At 38.1% G+C, this 17423-nt stretch overlaps 1 pseudogene; it reads left to right on the forward strand.

Moving 5' to 3' along the window:
* Positions 1 to 17423, forward strand: part of LOC144255012 (protein O-mannosyl-transferase TMTC1-like) — a 386709-nt pseudogene that overhangs the window by 269898 nt on the left and 99388 nt on the right.

A 17423-nucleotide genomic window follows, 5' to 3' on the forward strand; every position in this document is an offset into this window, starting at 1 on the left:
GGACCCCTGGTGCTGAGAGCTTTCCATTTTCACATAAGAATATGCAAAAGGCAAGAAAAGACAAGGAGGGAGAAGAGGGACAAAACCAAAATGGGTTTCCCAATTTCTGCCTGATTAAGCTCCTGGTCTGCCTTGGTATTTTGCTTTTTACTTGTGAATGGCAGAGGTATTGCCTTTCCTAATCAGCAATGTGAAAAAACACAGAGGGCTATGGAAGCAGAGCCTTTGTTCTTTACACAGTGAGATATTTCAAACATGGCAAATCCTCCAGGAGGAAGTCACTTGAGGAATGCTATCAAAGGAGGTTCACGAGATCCTCCAGAGCTGAAAGTAAAGTGACCACAGTCTGTGTAACACCACAGATGCAGGTATGTCTGCAGCTTCTGTACTGGCCCTCCTGTAATCATGTGAGGAATCTGAGACCTTTTCTAAAGTTGAGACGATAGAAACTGACTTAGAAACTTGTTTTACTTCTGTTCATCTTTAGTCCATTTTTCCACATTCAGCACTAAAATATGCCAGTGAGACATTCATTTCTACAAAGTATTGTCAACTTTGGAAGGAAAAGGGAAAATTTTTATTTCACTGGTTAAATAAGAGTTGTATTTGAAAACCTGAGTTAACTAGCCATATATTTCCAAAGTGAAAAAAAAAATGACTTTTAGACTTTTCTGATTAGTGCTTTGGCCCCTCCCCAATTGGCCAGCCTTTTAATTTGTCTGTAATTGGACCTTAAAACTCTCCAACATTAAGAAGTAGTAGAGCATTTCTGAAGGCAAAAAAAAAGTAAGTAAACACAGCATAAATGCACCTGAAAAAGTGAGAATCTCCTATTTCTACCCAGAAAATGAGATGTCCTAAACCAGTCACAATGAAGGAGATGCCATCTCACTCAATCCTGGCACTTGCTGCTTCTCACCAGTGGTGTTCTTTGTCTGTCTGCTGCTGTGCTATATGACCTTGGTGAGGTGGGACATTATACCTTTAAGTAAAATCTGAAGTATTGGGCCAGATGTTCTTATTTATGAATCAGGAGTATGTCTTTCAAATTAAATGATTGGCTACTACATCAGGGGTGACCAGGATAGGAAATGAGCCTGCCAGAGACTTTATCCAATAGAAAAGGAAAACAATTCTTCCAGGAAGTAAATATTAATCAGAAGATAAAACTTAAGTTAAATTTTGAATACATCCCAGGAGTTGTACTTGTTTAATGTGCCCTTCATAATATCTATTGCAAAACTGCAAGTGGTATTTCAAGTTAGTCTAATATTCAACAAATATGTACTGATCTTTGCTTAGTACTAGGTTAGAAACTGAAGGTTCCATTCTGAAGATATTGTGCCTACCCTAAAGCATTTTATCTGTTCAGAGTTAACATCTAGGTGGGCTGCCACCTAAGCAAATTTGAGAATCACTATACTCAGATAAAAAGGGGATTGTTCACAAGTGCCACCTGTCTAGACTTGGGATCATGGGTGAGAACAGAAGTGGCCATTCTAGTTGGAGAGTTCAGAGAGAGCTGGCTATCTAAATACTAATGACCTTTCCTCTCCAGAAGAGACAGCAATAACTGCAGTTTTCTCCTAGTCAGGGAGGTCTCCTTAAAACTAGTATTCCAACACTTGGCTACTTATTCCTGTGAAAGCCATTGAGGGGAAGCAGATGTCATTTGCCATTTTCATAATCAAAAAATCTGAATCCAAAGGTAATGGATCAAAGCTTCAAGCCTCATTAGAAATTATCCATGGCAGCAATATCAAGAATCAAGCAGTGGCCCCAGGTTCTGTGTCCTTAAACCCCATTCAGATTGAAACAGATGGAAGCATTTTCTCCCCTTCATGGTTTTGAGGGGCAATTTGTTAGGCATGCTGAGCTTAAAGAAATCAGAATAGAACCCTCACTCTCATCTGGGGTGCACTATTACAGAGGTTGATCTATCTGACCATTTAAGAAGGGCATCTGGAATTTTTTTGATCACCATCTTAAAAAAAGAACTTTATTAGATAGGATCTCACATCTGCTTAATTCCTGACATCCTTTGTGTAAGCTGAGCATAGCTATGCCCATTTTACAAAGGTTTGGAGAGATTAAGGCACTTAAATAAAATCATGCAACTAGCATGTAATGGAGAATGACTAAAAAGTTTATTGTTTCACTCCACCTGTGTATGTTGGATGCAGGGAATCAGGATTGCTTGGTTCAGAAATTGACCCGATCTGATGTATCAGACCTACTGCTAAAAAGTGAATGTTCCAACTGCTGCTGAGTTGAGACTTCAGGGAAGGAAAAGTGGGGCTGGGAATGGAGGAAACGGTTTTCATGATCTGCTAAGATCAAAATATCATGCCTATATAGAACTGAAATCATATTATGGGCTATTACAGCAATTGACCTAGGAGGATCTGCTCCTAGAACCTGTAACAGTGGTCTTCTTCACCATTTAAATATAACCCTTGCTGCTTATTTTAGAAAGGATGTGTTTTTCTTTTCTTCTACTCCCTCTCCCTAACCTGGGGTGGGGAAGAACAAGATTACCTTGAGTTATGTTCTTGAGTACACATCCACCACAGGAAGGAGATATCACTGGAAGATATAGGAAGTGACCATCTCCTAGATTAACAAGTGAATTTAACACACCATCAGAGTGTACCTGGGAACCCCCTGCCAGTGCACACCTGGAATGTAACCCTTGAAGAGTTTCTTCCTTTTTTTTTTTTAGTTGTAGGTAGACATAATAACTTTATTTTATTTATTTATTTGTATGTGCTGCTAAGGATTGAACCTAGTGCCTCACACATGCTGGGCAGTGCTCTACCACTGAGCCACAATCCCAGCTCTGAAGAGTTTCTTTAAAAGTCCTCTGTTCTCCCTGATAGGGAGAATCACAGCCTCTGGGACAGGAGTCCCCTGTGCTTCTCCTTTGCTAGCAAAACATAAACCTTCTTTTTTCTTTTACTCAAAACTGTATCCTCCTTATTAAATTGGTATCAGGGACAAGGACTGAGTTTTCAGTAACAAACCTACATTTAGGAAAACCTCCTTCTTGGCTCTCCTTCCCATTTCCTGGGATATAATTCTGTAGTAAACAAGAGTCCAAATGCCTTCTGATATTCTTCTGCCTTTGTCCTTGCTATTTATTTTCTTGTAGAATGTGACCTACTTTAAGGTTTTCTATTCAGTGCTAATGATCTGTGACATTGATTAAAATTTCTTGTAAAATTCTGAAAGGGTCAACATTTTCTTCAGTAACTTATGGATAGATATGTAGTAATCTGGGAGAAATATGGAGGTGTGGATACTAGAAACATAATGAGTTAGATTATTTTCTTTTGAAACAGGGAAGTTGTGACCAAGATCATTTGCAACATGAGGTGAATCAGAAAATGATGAATTATACATTCTATGCATGCCTAGTGTGATTTTCATATCAATAAGTGAGATAGGAGTGTTACCTTTGATTCTATTTATTAAGAACTACAGAATGCATTGCTTGTGCTGCTTGAAATTGTGTCACCCTTCTAAATGAGGGTCACCAAACCTCTCCTACACCTTGTAACATAAATGAAGTCATGCAGACCCTGAGCTGTGAATAAAATGACAGATATTACCCAAATGGCATCATTAAAGAGGAAAAGTCTGCACTGGGAATGAGGAGGAAATAGATAATATAGGTATCGAGGGATTCTTCTCTCCCCACAACTCTAGACAGGCTGGAAGTGAAGAGTAATATGATAACTAAATCTTCCTGAAATGGTATAGCCTATATTTTCAGATTATTCAGCCTAAACATAGGTATGATGTGAACCCAATAACTTAAGATTTGCATGTGTTAGGCATTTAATCTTAGGAATTATCCTCCCACCCTCTTCTGTTTATTTAATCACCTATATTCTTAATATGCAAAACTTTCTTCAAGTGAGAGACCATAACTGACTTTATGGGTTACATTACTTGGTCACAGTAGTTTACAACTATGAGTGATTCTTTTCAAATATATTCACACATTATCTTGAGTTAATCCTTGTTACATTCATTCACAGTAATACATGTGTTTGTTGTTTTCTCAGTGGGCCACTTCCACCACAAGGGATTGACTTTTTAACTGCAAAATTTTATAAATGCAGAGCAAAGAAAGATTCTCAATAGGTCAATGTGATGTGCATAAAAGACTTAAAATATTGCAGAACTATTCCTCCAAGTCCTGCAAGAGTGTGTCTATATAAGAGTGTGTCTGGACATGCCTCTCTGCCTTTAGGTTCTATTTTCAACACCTCATGTTTATAGTCAACCTAAAATCTAATGATCAGAAATGCAGGTTTGAAATAGACTATGGAGTAGAAACACAAACCCAGGATTGTTCCTGTAACATCATACACAGGTTGTGGATCCCAGGGTCTTTTGTTGTGCTGTCACTTCATGTTAGTTATTTAGTGACACTGATAATACTATTCTGCCATGCAAATAACCACTAAATAAGAATAATGGATCATGCTTTAACTAGACTCCAAATATTCTTGCAGACCTCAATAACTGAATAGATGAGAAAATGCTATAAAGTGCAGTTCTTTATAATGGGTCCATTTCCCCACTATATGCTTTCATAATTGTAAATGTAATCCCAGGGAGAAGTGTTTAACTTGATATTAGCACAGCATTATACTTTTACATGTTGAATTTAAAAATATTTCTTATTAACAAAAAATGTCAAGTCATAAGGGAAGATTTTGGAGTGTTTATACCTTTGTTGAACTCTGTCTTTTGTAATGTATAACAAAGAACAAAATCACTAGACACAAAGATTCATTATTAAAGAATAATACAAAGATTAATTATTAAAGAATTATGTACAAAAGTTATTAGATAAGAATATGCAAGGGTTCTTGGCCAGTTCCAGATGCTGTTCCTCTCCCACATCACACGGTGGGCCAGGAAGGGGCCATTAAGCTCTTTACATTCAACCTGGCCTTCAGATTCTCTTACCATCCCAGGGCACAAGAAGGCAGCTTCCTTGTACCCAGAATATTCATAAAGTATTTTTACTGACACATATTTCTTGTCATGTATTTCTTGACAAATATTTCTTTTTTAGACAGGTCTCTAAACTTTTGTTATATTCAGTCATCTTTAAAAATATATCAATGAGACAGCATGCCATTGTAAAGGCTGTTCACACTAGTTCAAAGTTCATCATGATCATTCATTTCCCCTCAAATTTCCAAGGCATTTTCAACTTACTTCATTGTTTGAAAATTTAGTAATATCAACAGACTTGCTCTTCATTGCAAACTCATTAAACACCAATTTAGACTTTTGGAGATGGAAATCTGAAGCATTCTAAATATTAACACTTTTAAGGCAAAATGAGGACAATCTAGTGGGAAAAGTTAAATGTCTAAACAAAGATGTTATGGTGATAAATATGAACACACTGTTAGTCAGTTTCCATTGCTGTAACAAATACGTGAAATAAATCAACTTAAAAGGAGAAAAGGTATATTTCAGCTAAATTTTGGAGGCTTCAGTCCATGGTTGCATGGCTCTGTTGTTTGGGGCATGTGGTATCCCAGTGCAGGAAGTAAAAGGAGACAGGAAGGGTGGGGGTCCAAATATCCCCTTCCAGAGCATGCCCCAGTAACCTAAATTCCTCCCACTAAGCACCACCTCCTAATGCTTCCTCCTACTAATAGTGCCATGGGTTGGTGACCAAGCCTTTAATGTGTGTGTGTGTGTGTGTGTGTGTGTGTATCTTAATATAAATCAAAGTCTTGGTCTCCTAAAAGAGGTATATATACACACACATACTTCCTTTAGGAGACCAAGACTTTGATTTAGATTAAGTAATAATAATAATAATAATAATAATAATAATAATAATAACAAATTATTTTTAAGGCTCTGCACTTTAGGGGCCTCTAAGCTATCATGCTATATAATCACATCACATTGCATGTGTTGGGATTGGGAAATGGCACTGATGCTCAAATTCAATGGTAAAGGACCATAAAAATATATAGATGTGTAGATACAGATACATAATCTTTGTGTTTGTCCCTAATCCCAACCTCCACTTCAATATTTAATACTGGATAGGTCACATATTCTAAGAATTTAGTCAGTACTTGCTGATTTCTGAGTTATTGATGTTCTACTTACTTTTCTCAGTCATACAGAGTACAGCCAAGAAAATTATAATTCCTATTTCCCTAAAGGGCATGAAATACAATTGACTTCATCATGCATTCTTTAGGCATCCCACTCTTTTTGAAACTGAAAATGGACCAGAGGGAATGGAAGAGTTTTGTAAATGGTGAACATGCTAGAAATGCTATAGGTTTTCTATTATTACTAATTTGAATATTTCAGATGACAAAAACATCAAAGATGACAGAATGTAAATGGTAATCAGTCAAACTTCTCATATTCCTTTAGAAGGTCAACCCCTTCTCATCTCAAACCTTTTCATCACGAATCAACAAAATACATGTGATTCCAAACTTCAGGTGGATACTGAAAATTCAGCTATAACCAATGATACAATTGCAAAAAATTAAATCTCCTTAAAGTTCATTTATTAGAAAAATACAAATGAAAAGTCACAATTTAACTTTGTGTAATCACACTACAAAATGAAAGTGTTTGCATTTTAAGTTCAGAATTAAATTTTCTTATGTCCTAGATTAGGTCCCATGTACTTTTTACAGAAAGAGCTGGTTGGTCCCAGTAGATGGAAACTTGAATATTGAATTTGAAATAATCTTCCCTCCAAGCATGTTGGTATTGTTTTATTTTCTTTGTTCTGTAATTTGTTATGTATTATACCTGTGGGGTCTTCATAAACACTAATTGAATCTACCAAAAGCATGATATTTAAAGCAGCAATTAAAAGAATCAGGCTAAAAATTGCCCCCTATATTTGTAGGATAAGTGCCATTTTGAGTAGGCGATAGTTTGACAATCAAATCAAGTCAGAAGACATCACACCAAGTCAGTTTCATTTACTGTCTTCTGACATAAGAAAAATTTCCAGTGATTCATCTGAGCAATATTTCAACTTTTCTTCACAGCTCTGATGATTGACAATTTCTATTTATAACTGGTTCTGATCTCCTTGCTTAAGCAATAGTGTGTTCTCAGATAGAATGTTATCAAAGATATACAATTTCACAGAATAGTACTTTCATCCACCCATTAGAACTACTACAATTTTTACAACTCCTATTATCAATTTTAAAACACATGAATGGAAACTATCTAATTCAGAGTCATATCCCATAGGGGACCAAAGAAAGAATCCTATGTTTTTGCAAATTTTAAAAATAAAAAAGAAACTCAGGGCAGGGAGGATTCATTTATTCATTCAACATAATTTCACAGAGGTCATGAGGCACCTAACAGAAAGATGATTCATTATTCTAACTCAAGAATTCTTAGCACAGCAGAATAAATGAACAAGTAGGTGCCAAGGATTGTACTATGTACTGGGGCTATAACAGTGATCAAAACAAACAAAAATCCTGCCCTTTTTAAGTTTCCATTTTCATATAGGGAGTCAAGCAATAAACAAGTAACCAAATTCCCTAATCCATTCATTCTGAGGTATACATTTTTGCACATCTTAAGAACTCAGCTCCTGATGACACCATGCTTGGTGGCAGGTGGAGAAACACCCAAGTCAACAAATCCAAGCCTTATGCTTTAGAACAGTAAACTCCAAACATGATGAATTTTTAGTAATATTTTAAGCAATTTATTTTGCTGATATTTTCCTCTTGGCTTTCTGTAATAGTGACATAAAATAAAAATCAATGTTGAGATAAATCTAAAATAGCTCTTTCAATGAGTATAAAATAATTTCAAAGTGATAAGAAAGCAATATGTCAGTCTTATTGGCATCAATTTTTAATTGATTTCTTAGTGGTGTATAAAATTGTAGTGTTTTCTATAATTGATGGTTTCTTAGGTTTGATGAAATATGATACTTGAATATTAGATGGAATAAGTACTTTAGAGAACACTAAAGCACTGAAGTGTGAATAAAGAATGATACTGAATAAGACATAGAAGGGTGAATAGTGGGATTATCAGGAATTCATTTTCAAATTGGTTAAGTTGGAAATGTGTGAAACACATCTAGAGAGACATGCCATGGAGACAATCAGACACATGAAGCTGGAGTTCTCGCAGTTGGTCCTCTGCCAAAACTGCCCCAGCAATTTGTTAGAGTGTGTTCTTTTGTAGTTTCCCCAAAGGAGAAACTTTCCATTGGGTTCCATGTTCATGAACAATGTTCCCTATGTTCTTGCATGTCCACAGTGATCTAACAATACCAAGCACTGGAAAGAAAGCCTTCAACAGACTATCAATTTTAGGTTGCTATGTAAATTGTACACCTACCATGGAAAAATAGTTTTGTAACATATTTTAAAGCTCAACATTTATAAACTCTGTGAGCCAGCAATTTCACACCTACATTTATATTCAAGATAAAATTTTAACAAATATATCAGAGGACATGAACAAGAATATTCATAATAGCATTGGTATAGTAACAGAAACTAGAAATAACCCAAAAGCTTTTCAACAAATGAATAGATAAATTGAGGTATACTCCTACAATGGAATTTTATGTAGCAATCAAAATGATTGTTTTACAGCTAAATCCAGCAGAAACAGCAAGAGCTCTGAAGTCTCGTCCATTTCTCAGCCCAAGTTTTGTCCGGGTTTCAGCAACACTGGAAATTTTTCCACCCTAGTCCTCACCGGCACTGGGATGAAGGCAGGAACTCTGGCAATGATGTTAAAGAAAATCCTGTAGTATTCCAGCAGGTTCTAAGAAAACAACCTTCTGAACAATTTAGTACATTATCTCAAGGTTTTTTACATTTGAAATAAGCCTTAATGGTGCTCATTATTCATTAGCTTCCAGGTGTGGGAGAACCATTGTAGTTACTGGCCTTGGAAATGATCAAACTTCAGGGAGTCTTCTTCTTGCAGTGTCCAGGGCAGCCCCAGATGGCCCCGGGGAGAGTCCAGGGAGTGTACCAGATTCAAACTGCCACTGGGCATAGGGAGCAAGAGCCTGCGAGACTGTGCCTCCAGGTCAGGTTTGGATTTGGGCTCTGGCAGTGGCATCCTGCTGGGGGTGGGGCAGGGAAGAGCCAGCTGCTGCTGCTTGGAAAGTCCTTGCTGCACACGTGGCAGCCGCCATGCTGATTCACGCATCTTCCAATAACAAAAAGTATTCAGTAATAGCCTTTTGCTGCAACTTTTTTCCTGATAATCCTTTCTCCTCTGAACTTTCTTCTTTCTGACTAGAGTTCCTGGGCTTCCATCAACACATGCCCTAATTGCTCTTGGTTCCACTGGGGTGCCTTCTTCCCTTAGTAATTTACTTGACACCACTTCCATATTTTCATCACAAAGACAATACAACATTTCAAGACAAAACAAGACACAAACATACTGTATCAATCTTCTCCATTTTCTCAAAATGGCCATTTTTCCTCTCACCCTATCTGCCTCAGGATGAGCAGATTTGCTTCTGTCCAATCTAGGGACAGGCAGCTTTTTTTCGTCCCTTACTCCCCAGTGTCCCGGGGCTCCCCATACAGGCCACCATCTGCTGCAGTCCGGCTGCAGCAAAATAACCAGGGGGTGAGGAGCAACTTGTGTAGATTGATACAGCTGGAGTGGGAGCCCTTTATTGTAGGACAGGAGGGGTATATATACATTCCACACAGCTTATCTTAATTAACATAAACTAGATACAGCAGTCAATCAATAAGGAATCTCCACACTTAATGGCTCTCTGGTGTTACTTCACAAACCACTCCCTCTGGCAAAATGCCAGGCACCATCCTGTCTTGTTTACAGACCCTAACACTCAGAGACTAGATTACAGCCCCTGGTTTTGAGTCTCCTCCTCTGGACTCAGAGACACCAGCACCAACTGGGTGTGCCTCCTCCTCAGAGGCTCCACAGAATCCCGTTTCTAAGTTTGTCCCCTAGTTTTCTTTGTTCTGTGAGCCATCGGGGACAATAGCTTTTTCTGGCAGTTTCTATTGCCATGATAACTTAAGAGTTGTCTGTTTTCCCTTCTAGTGGATAACAACTCAATATCTGGCATCAGAGCTTTACATGAAATTCCTCTGGTCAAAAAACTTGTTTCTATCTGTCAATACAATGATCTACAAAACAATCGTGCCACTTACAATTCATGGGGTATTAGATTTGAAGTCTCAGAAGGTCACATACAGCAAAATACTTTCCCCACAAAGTTAAAAATTTAAAAAACAAAGAATATTTTAAGACTACACATGTGCATGTGTGAGTGCATTCATGCGCACACATACACTATTAAGGATTTTGCTTATTCCTGTTACAGGAAGATAAAAATGTAGCATGATGGAGAAGCCCATAAGTAGGCATGTTACTTACTATAATGTTCTTCTTCTCATAGTTAAGTTCATGAGTTTATTATGTTACTGCATTGATAACATCTACATAGAAACATGTATCGAATTATATTCATTATTCATACATACAAATATATACACATGTGTATGCATATATGTATCCATAAAAAAAGAAAATGCATTAAAGAATGATAAGACTATAAAAAGAACTCTGGTTAATCCAATTCTCTAAAAAACATCAAAACAAAATGTTTTCCATTTTTATTTAAAGTGAGGTTTCAACAAATACAAAATTCTAGACTTTCTTTTCCTGTGTGTACTGTGGCTGTTTCTTCACTGTCTTTTGCTACTGAATGCTTCTGTGTCTATCACAATCCTGATTTTCTTTTCCTTAAAAATGAGTTCATAATCCAGTGCAGTACACACCTACAATTCCAGCTACTTGGTTGTACCACAAGTTCAAGACCAGCCTCAGCAACTTAGTGAGACTCTTTCTCAAAATAAAAAAGAAAATGGACCAACATCACTAAGTGGAGGAGTGCCAGTGGATTTAACTGCCAGTACCAAAAAAGAAAAAAAAAGTGAGTTCATTCTATTGCTCCTCTACATATTTAAAGGATCCCCAAAAGAATTTGCTCTAAATCTTCAAAGGCAGCAACTTTACCAAAATGTGACTCAGGATGGATGTTACTTCATTAATACAACTTTGATGGTCCCAGGGACCAACTCTGTTGCTTCCTGTCCTGAGCATTCTTTACTTACATGTGAAAATATTCACTCTCTTTTTTTCTTTGAAATTTCAAATAAGCATATATGGGCTGTGCTTTGTCTATTATCCTCTCTTTATTTCTCTTCTATTTTATGTTTTCTTCATTTCTATCCTCTGTGTCCTTTACTATGGTTTCTGTCCATGGAGTCCGATCTCCTTTGAGAGCTTTCTAATTTATTTTTTTTAATATCTGTAATTTTTTCCTGTGATTTCTTTCCTGAGTTCTGTCATTACCTTCTGTTTCCTTTTCTTCTCCTCCCTGAGTTGGTTCATCTTGGTTTTCATATTTGGAATGTATAAATTGTTTTAAATCAGTAATAGATTATTTGATTCAAATTTTCATCTGCACTAAGGCAAATTTTCCTTACAATTTTTCTTTGTAGAAATGTCTTGCTGTTCTTTCCCACATGCTAGAATATTTTGTGGGTGAACACCTATACATTAGGTGGCATGGCCATGTATCTCTCTGAACTCACTGTTTCAAGGTAACATCCCCAGGTGGCCCCACACTCCCCTCTTTCATTCACCAGTTACTGTAACCAGAGGAGAGAACTGGCCACCCAAGGTCATCCTCAGGATGTTGAATTGTGTTTTGGTGGGTGCTTTCCCAGCTGTGCCACTCCAGATCCTCTGGCATTTTGCCCCACTTTCTGTCCTTCCCATCCCTCTAACTTCTTTGATCTAACACTTGCTTGCAGTAGTTTGATGTGAGGTAGAACATTCCCCTTCTGAGGGAGTAATTCTCTGGAGATTTCTGAGATGCAACTCCTTGGCTAATTTTAAAAGCTCCTACAGGTAAATGAAGTTAGGTTTTCTGTTTCCTGGTTTCACTGTAAACAAGTTAGGTGCTCCTTAAAAAATTTTCTGTGCTTCTCTGTGTGCTTTCCTAGAGGAGTCGAGGCAAGGTTTCAGAATTACGCTGGCATCAAATCCCTACTACAAGTCCTACAAGTGTGTTTAAAGAAAAAGAAAAAAATCTGCCATTGTATTCTCTTCAAAATCTCTTTTCAATCTTTCAAAGGAAAGAGGTGAGAAATGAAGTTGGCCCCAGATTTGAGACAGATGTTTTGACGGAGTGGTGCTCATCTCAGCCGACTGTTTTCTCCAGGGTTTGGGAAGGAGCAGAGTGTAGCGTGAATGGAACGCACATGGCAAGTTGGACATTGAGGATGAATGGGCACATGGTTTCACAGGACTAAATGTGGTACATAATGACCTTTTTTTCTTGGTGATTTCTTCATTATTTAGGGCAAGAAAAGTCAAAGGGGCATAGAATGAGAAGAAAGGACACTGGAGCTTGGCCATTAAGCCTGTGAAAATGAATAGAAGTGCCAAGGAAGACTGAGTTCTAAGCCTAAGTGGAGCCAGAAATTAAAAAAAAAAAATCTCCCTCTGCCAAGAAAAGCAATTACATAAAAGTTGGTTCAGAAATACAGCTTCAGAGTGGTGCAGTATGAAGAAAATTTTCACTATAATTTTGGGATCCAATCCTAAATAAAACTGCAATTGATAAGAAATCTTACTGTAAAGACTTATCCTGCCATTCATTTATATCTTGCTAAATGTGTAGCTTTTGCATTCAGCTAGAAAGTATTTTTTTTTAATATGACTATGGAAAAGGGTTAACTGCTGGGATTGTTACTGTCATCACATCTCTGGGGTGTCCTTGTTTAACTGAGTCTCCAAATATCTAGTGACAATAACCAGAACTGCAAGACTAATGCCTTGAAAAGAATCGACATGTCTCTTTGGCAACTGACAGGTCAGGAAGTGTGGGAAAACCTTAAGGTCTATAGCCATGGTGGCTAGATTACAGACATCCTGACAGAGAACAGACTCAAGATCTTTCCAGAATCCCACCATGGTTAGGTGATTGTCCACTTGCTGTGTGCCAGTACGTATGGCCCCCACTGACCTTGACATCCTTGGCCAGGAGTGTTATTAACACATTCTACAGAGTACATGAGTGCTGTCAACTCTACAAAAGAATGTCAGGGAACTGGCACTCCCCAGTCCTGAGATCCTGTTCTGCTTTGCAAACACAGCGACACTTGACTTTATTATAGGGATTAAGACCTATGTTTTAAATGATGTAACACCAACAATCCTCTATTAATCCGATAATAATGCAAAAACTGCTCTTTACATCCTTTGACTTAGTGAAATGTAATGGAGTAGTTTTTGGATTCCTGGATTCAAACCACATTAATTGCTATACTTAGAGTGCAGCTGTAGAGCCTTTAATCCCTCTTTACTGCAGCAATATTTAATTGAATAGAATTATATTAAATTACTGTGAGTGTAGTAGTTAGTGTCCATTCACTTGTACTATATTAATTTTAGAATTTTTTTTCTTTAATTTTGAAAGCAGTCAACTTTGAGGTACAGACCAGACTGGTTTGTGTTTTCTCATATGAACTTAAAATATAGAAAATCAAGTAACAAGGTGGTGGCAGTTTCTAGTGTTTTTCTTTCAGGGATATTTGTTACTCCTAAATAGTGATACATTTATATGTGCACTGCTTTTTTAGTTGTGTCCATAATAATTTAAAATTAAAGAGCATATTGTTCTTCCATTAGTAAGTGGAATTTGCAGCAACACATTGTAAACAAAGCAGATGGACAGAAAAATGGAAATAATGACTAAACTTAATTGCTGCTTGGAAAGCAAAAAATATTAGAGAACCTGAGATAGTGAGCTTCTATTGCGACTAGGAAAACACTCAGGTTAATGCATTTATTATTTCTTAAAGCATAGCAGGATGGTGGGCCCTGGGCTGCCCCTCCACCTCTGAGTCACTGTGTTTCCTTCTTTTCACCTCACTAGTCCAGCCTTAGAGAATCTTCCATGAGGCCACCTACATGGCACGTGCCAAGCTCTCTTCTGAAGAAAAGAGGACTAGGAATTCTTCATGTACCAAGTTATTACTTCTTGAGCTACATTCAGGGAGTGAAACCACCACTGACTGACCAGGGACTTTTGTCTGAACCAGCTTCCACTATGGGATGGTTGGACACAAGGAAGAGGGACCAAAACTCTCCACTGGGCTTTAGCTAAACTTTGCCCAATGGTGGAGATCCTCATGTGTTTTGAGGCAGCCAGGGCCTCATTAGGGTATAAGCCACCTGAGAAATTATAGAATAATTAGTAAAGAACAAAAGACAAAGAGTCAGAAAGGAGAGTTTCAAAAAGGTGGAGCCCCTGAGAGATCCATGCGGGAACTGGAGCTAGACAATTAGAAAATGGCTCCCATGGTTAATTTAAGGGGGTACATCAAAGGCAGGGATAAGGTTTCAAGGGTGGAGTCTTTCTTCATGATGTCTTGCAGTCAATAGGTTAATGGGCATCTTGGCAGGTCACACTCATCTCTGAGAGACTGTGCAGCTGCAGCAGGTCTCCTCATCTCTGGAGCTGTGTGGGACATGGCAGAGTAGAATAGAAATTCACAATGTCTCTGGGCAGTCAACTAGAGGAAATGTCCACTGGAAGTTCCCAGACACCAGACTATCCTATTCACTAGACTATGATGTGCAACACAGTCTGCACACTGCCCAAGGACAGCTCTCCACACTCAGAATTGCAACAGCCTGGCTCTGTCAGATCCTCTGTCTTATAAAGGTGTGTCCAACTGCACAGGGTTGCAAATTATAACCCATAGTTGGTAGAGATACTGTTCTTCTCCGTTAGGCTTGCTTTCTAGCCCAGTGATGAGGTGTGCCTCCAAGAGTGACTATGTACCCAAGAAACAGATGATAAATTCTGTGGCCCAGCCTGGTCCTGAATCATGAATCTTTAGGTAACCTAGGCACATTTCCTTCTTTTAATCTCAAAAATCCCATTTTATACCTCAGAATATGAATCTCTGCAGCAGGATCTTGGTCTAATGTTCTGATTTGTCTCTCAGGCCATAGATAACATGAGAAAGCAGAAAGAGGACAAGGGTTGGGGGTTCAGGAAGTAGCTTGGTCATAGATCCCTTACCTAGAAGGCACAAGGCCATGGGTTCATTGCCCAGCACCGCAGGAGGAAAAAAGAAGCACTGTTCTCCCCAGACATGGGCTCAACTAACTCTGCTACTTTCTAGATAACAGCCACTTTCAAATTTTCTCTTGAGTTCCTTATTTCAAAGGTGGGGATAACCTAAATTTAACCAGTGTTATCTAGTTCCCATTCCAAATTGTTTAATATAATGAGCAATGTTGCAATATTACCTTTTTGTCCCTTAGCTAAACTACAAGTGTCCCCAATGGTGTCATTTATGTTTTTAAAATATTTTTTGGTATAGATGGATATAAGACCTTTATTTTATTTATTTGTTTTGATGTGTTGCTGAGGATTGAATCCTGGGCCACACACATGCTAGTCAAGCACTCTACCACTGAATTACAACCTTAGCCCTGTCACTTATTTTTATCACTTGAGTTGCATGATGAGGTTTGGAACCACCAGGCAAGTTAGATGAATGTTTGTTGCATATGTGACTACCTTAAAACTATGACCCACACAGATAATTTAGGAATGTACCACATTCAAAGGAGGAGAATCCAATAGGAATTCAGACCTTCACTCATGTTTCTTAAGAAAGGTAAAACTTAAAGTAAACACTTGATAAAATTCCTTCCTTCTCATATTACTTACTTAACACCCCACATCTCTCAGGGCTTACCACTCATCTCCTTTCCTTCAACCCTGACCTTTCTCTGCCACCCCTCCTTTTCTTCTTTCCCAACCCCTCCTTGAAGCCCTTCATCACCACCATAACCCTCCACACCCTCCCCAGGCCAGCTCCTCCCCCAAAAGCCACTAGGAAAGAAAGTTCCACACTACTCTTCACCACTGTTTGTAGGAATGGGACTTTTACTCCTCGGGACATTTTCCTGATTCTGGCTCACTGCAACTCATAGCACCAATGAATGAATTCTTCTCAGGTTGAGGGGGAAGGGAAAGAAATGAACAGGGCTAAAAAACAGCACTTAATTTATCGGTAGAAAGAAAAGCTGGGAACACACCTATGTTTGTCATTTTTATCCTGCCCCACATAAACTGATGGGATGAAGAATAGGCAAGTCACAGGTATGTATTGTGTTCCTACTAGGAGCAAGGTTCTAGTAACGCTGACAGAATTGAGCTACGTTGTCCCTGTCCTTGAAATCTTTGAACTTCAGTGATCTACATAGTGCCTCATACATAGCTCAGAAAGTTGTAGATGCTCAAAGGAGTCATGATAATGAGGTGCTTTTGCAAGATCAATCTGGGAAGTGTAGGCCAGGGACAGGAATTGCTGAGTTCAGAATGATTTCATGGTGTCTTTAGGGAGTTGACGATGCTTGTAACAATAAAGTTTACACTGGGGTAAAGAGAATCTGTCTCATGTTTGGCAATCAAGAGAAGAGAAACTAATTTGATGGAACCAAAAAAAATCTGAAAGGTTGGCATCTGGCCCTCTACAATTTGATGGGTGGAGAAATGTAAATTTTTTGGACTAAAACCTGCTGAATTATCATTTTCTTCTGTTCTATTTAAATCAATTTTGCAGTTTCCTCATAGGTAGTGTTCAAAGAGAAAACTTTCAGAATTAAAGAAGAAAATGCTAAGTGAACAAAGGCCCTTGGCTGGGTATTTGTGCTGGAACCTTCCTTCAAGCCAATCATTCTGGTAACATGTTCAAATCAAGTAAATGCCACTCGAATTCATGGAAGTTTCACTTCATCTTCAGCATTATGGAAGATACTGAAAAACTGTTTTTCCTGTTAATTGGGTATAATTATGCCACAATAAGGTGATGAGAAGCTTAAAAAGGATAATGAATGCAAAATGATAAACACAGTGTCTGATGGTGCCAGAGTCGGAGCTCAGTGAATATTTGGGGATGCATGAATAAATGAACAAGTTATAGACATAGGTCAGCTTTGTTGCTAAGCTTTATAATAATAATTATTGTTATGTATTATTGTTGTTATTATTTACTTTTCCAAATAAACCAGGGAGACAGGAGTCAAGGAAATTAGTTCTGAGCCATAATGAGGTTCTGAGACCAAGTTGTCAAAAGGAAGGCCTCAAACTCAGGTTGTCTGGCCTGAATGTAGGACCCAATACTTACCAGTTTTATGATCTGGGGCAAATTACTTTATCTCTTCATCCATCCTGCATTTTCCCCACCCCCAAAATAGGGATAATAACAGAGCCCACCTCACAGGACTGTTATTAAAAGCATATGAAATTTCCAGCATCATCA

The sequence above is a fragment of the Urocitellus parryii genome, chromosome 5 (genome assembly GCF_045843805.1).
Source record: "Urocitellus parryii isolate mUroPar1 chromosome 5, mUroPar1.hap1, whole genome shotgun sequence".
Classification (NCBI taxonomy): Eukaryota; Metazoa; Chordata; class Mammalia; order Rodentia; family Sciuridae; genus Urocitellus; species Urocitellus parryii.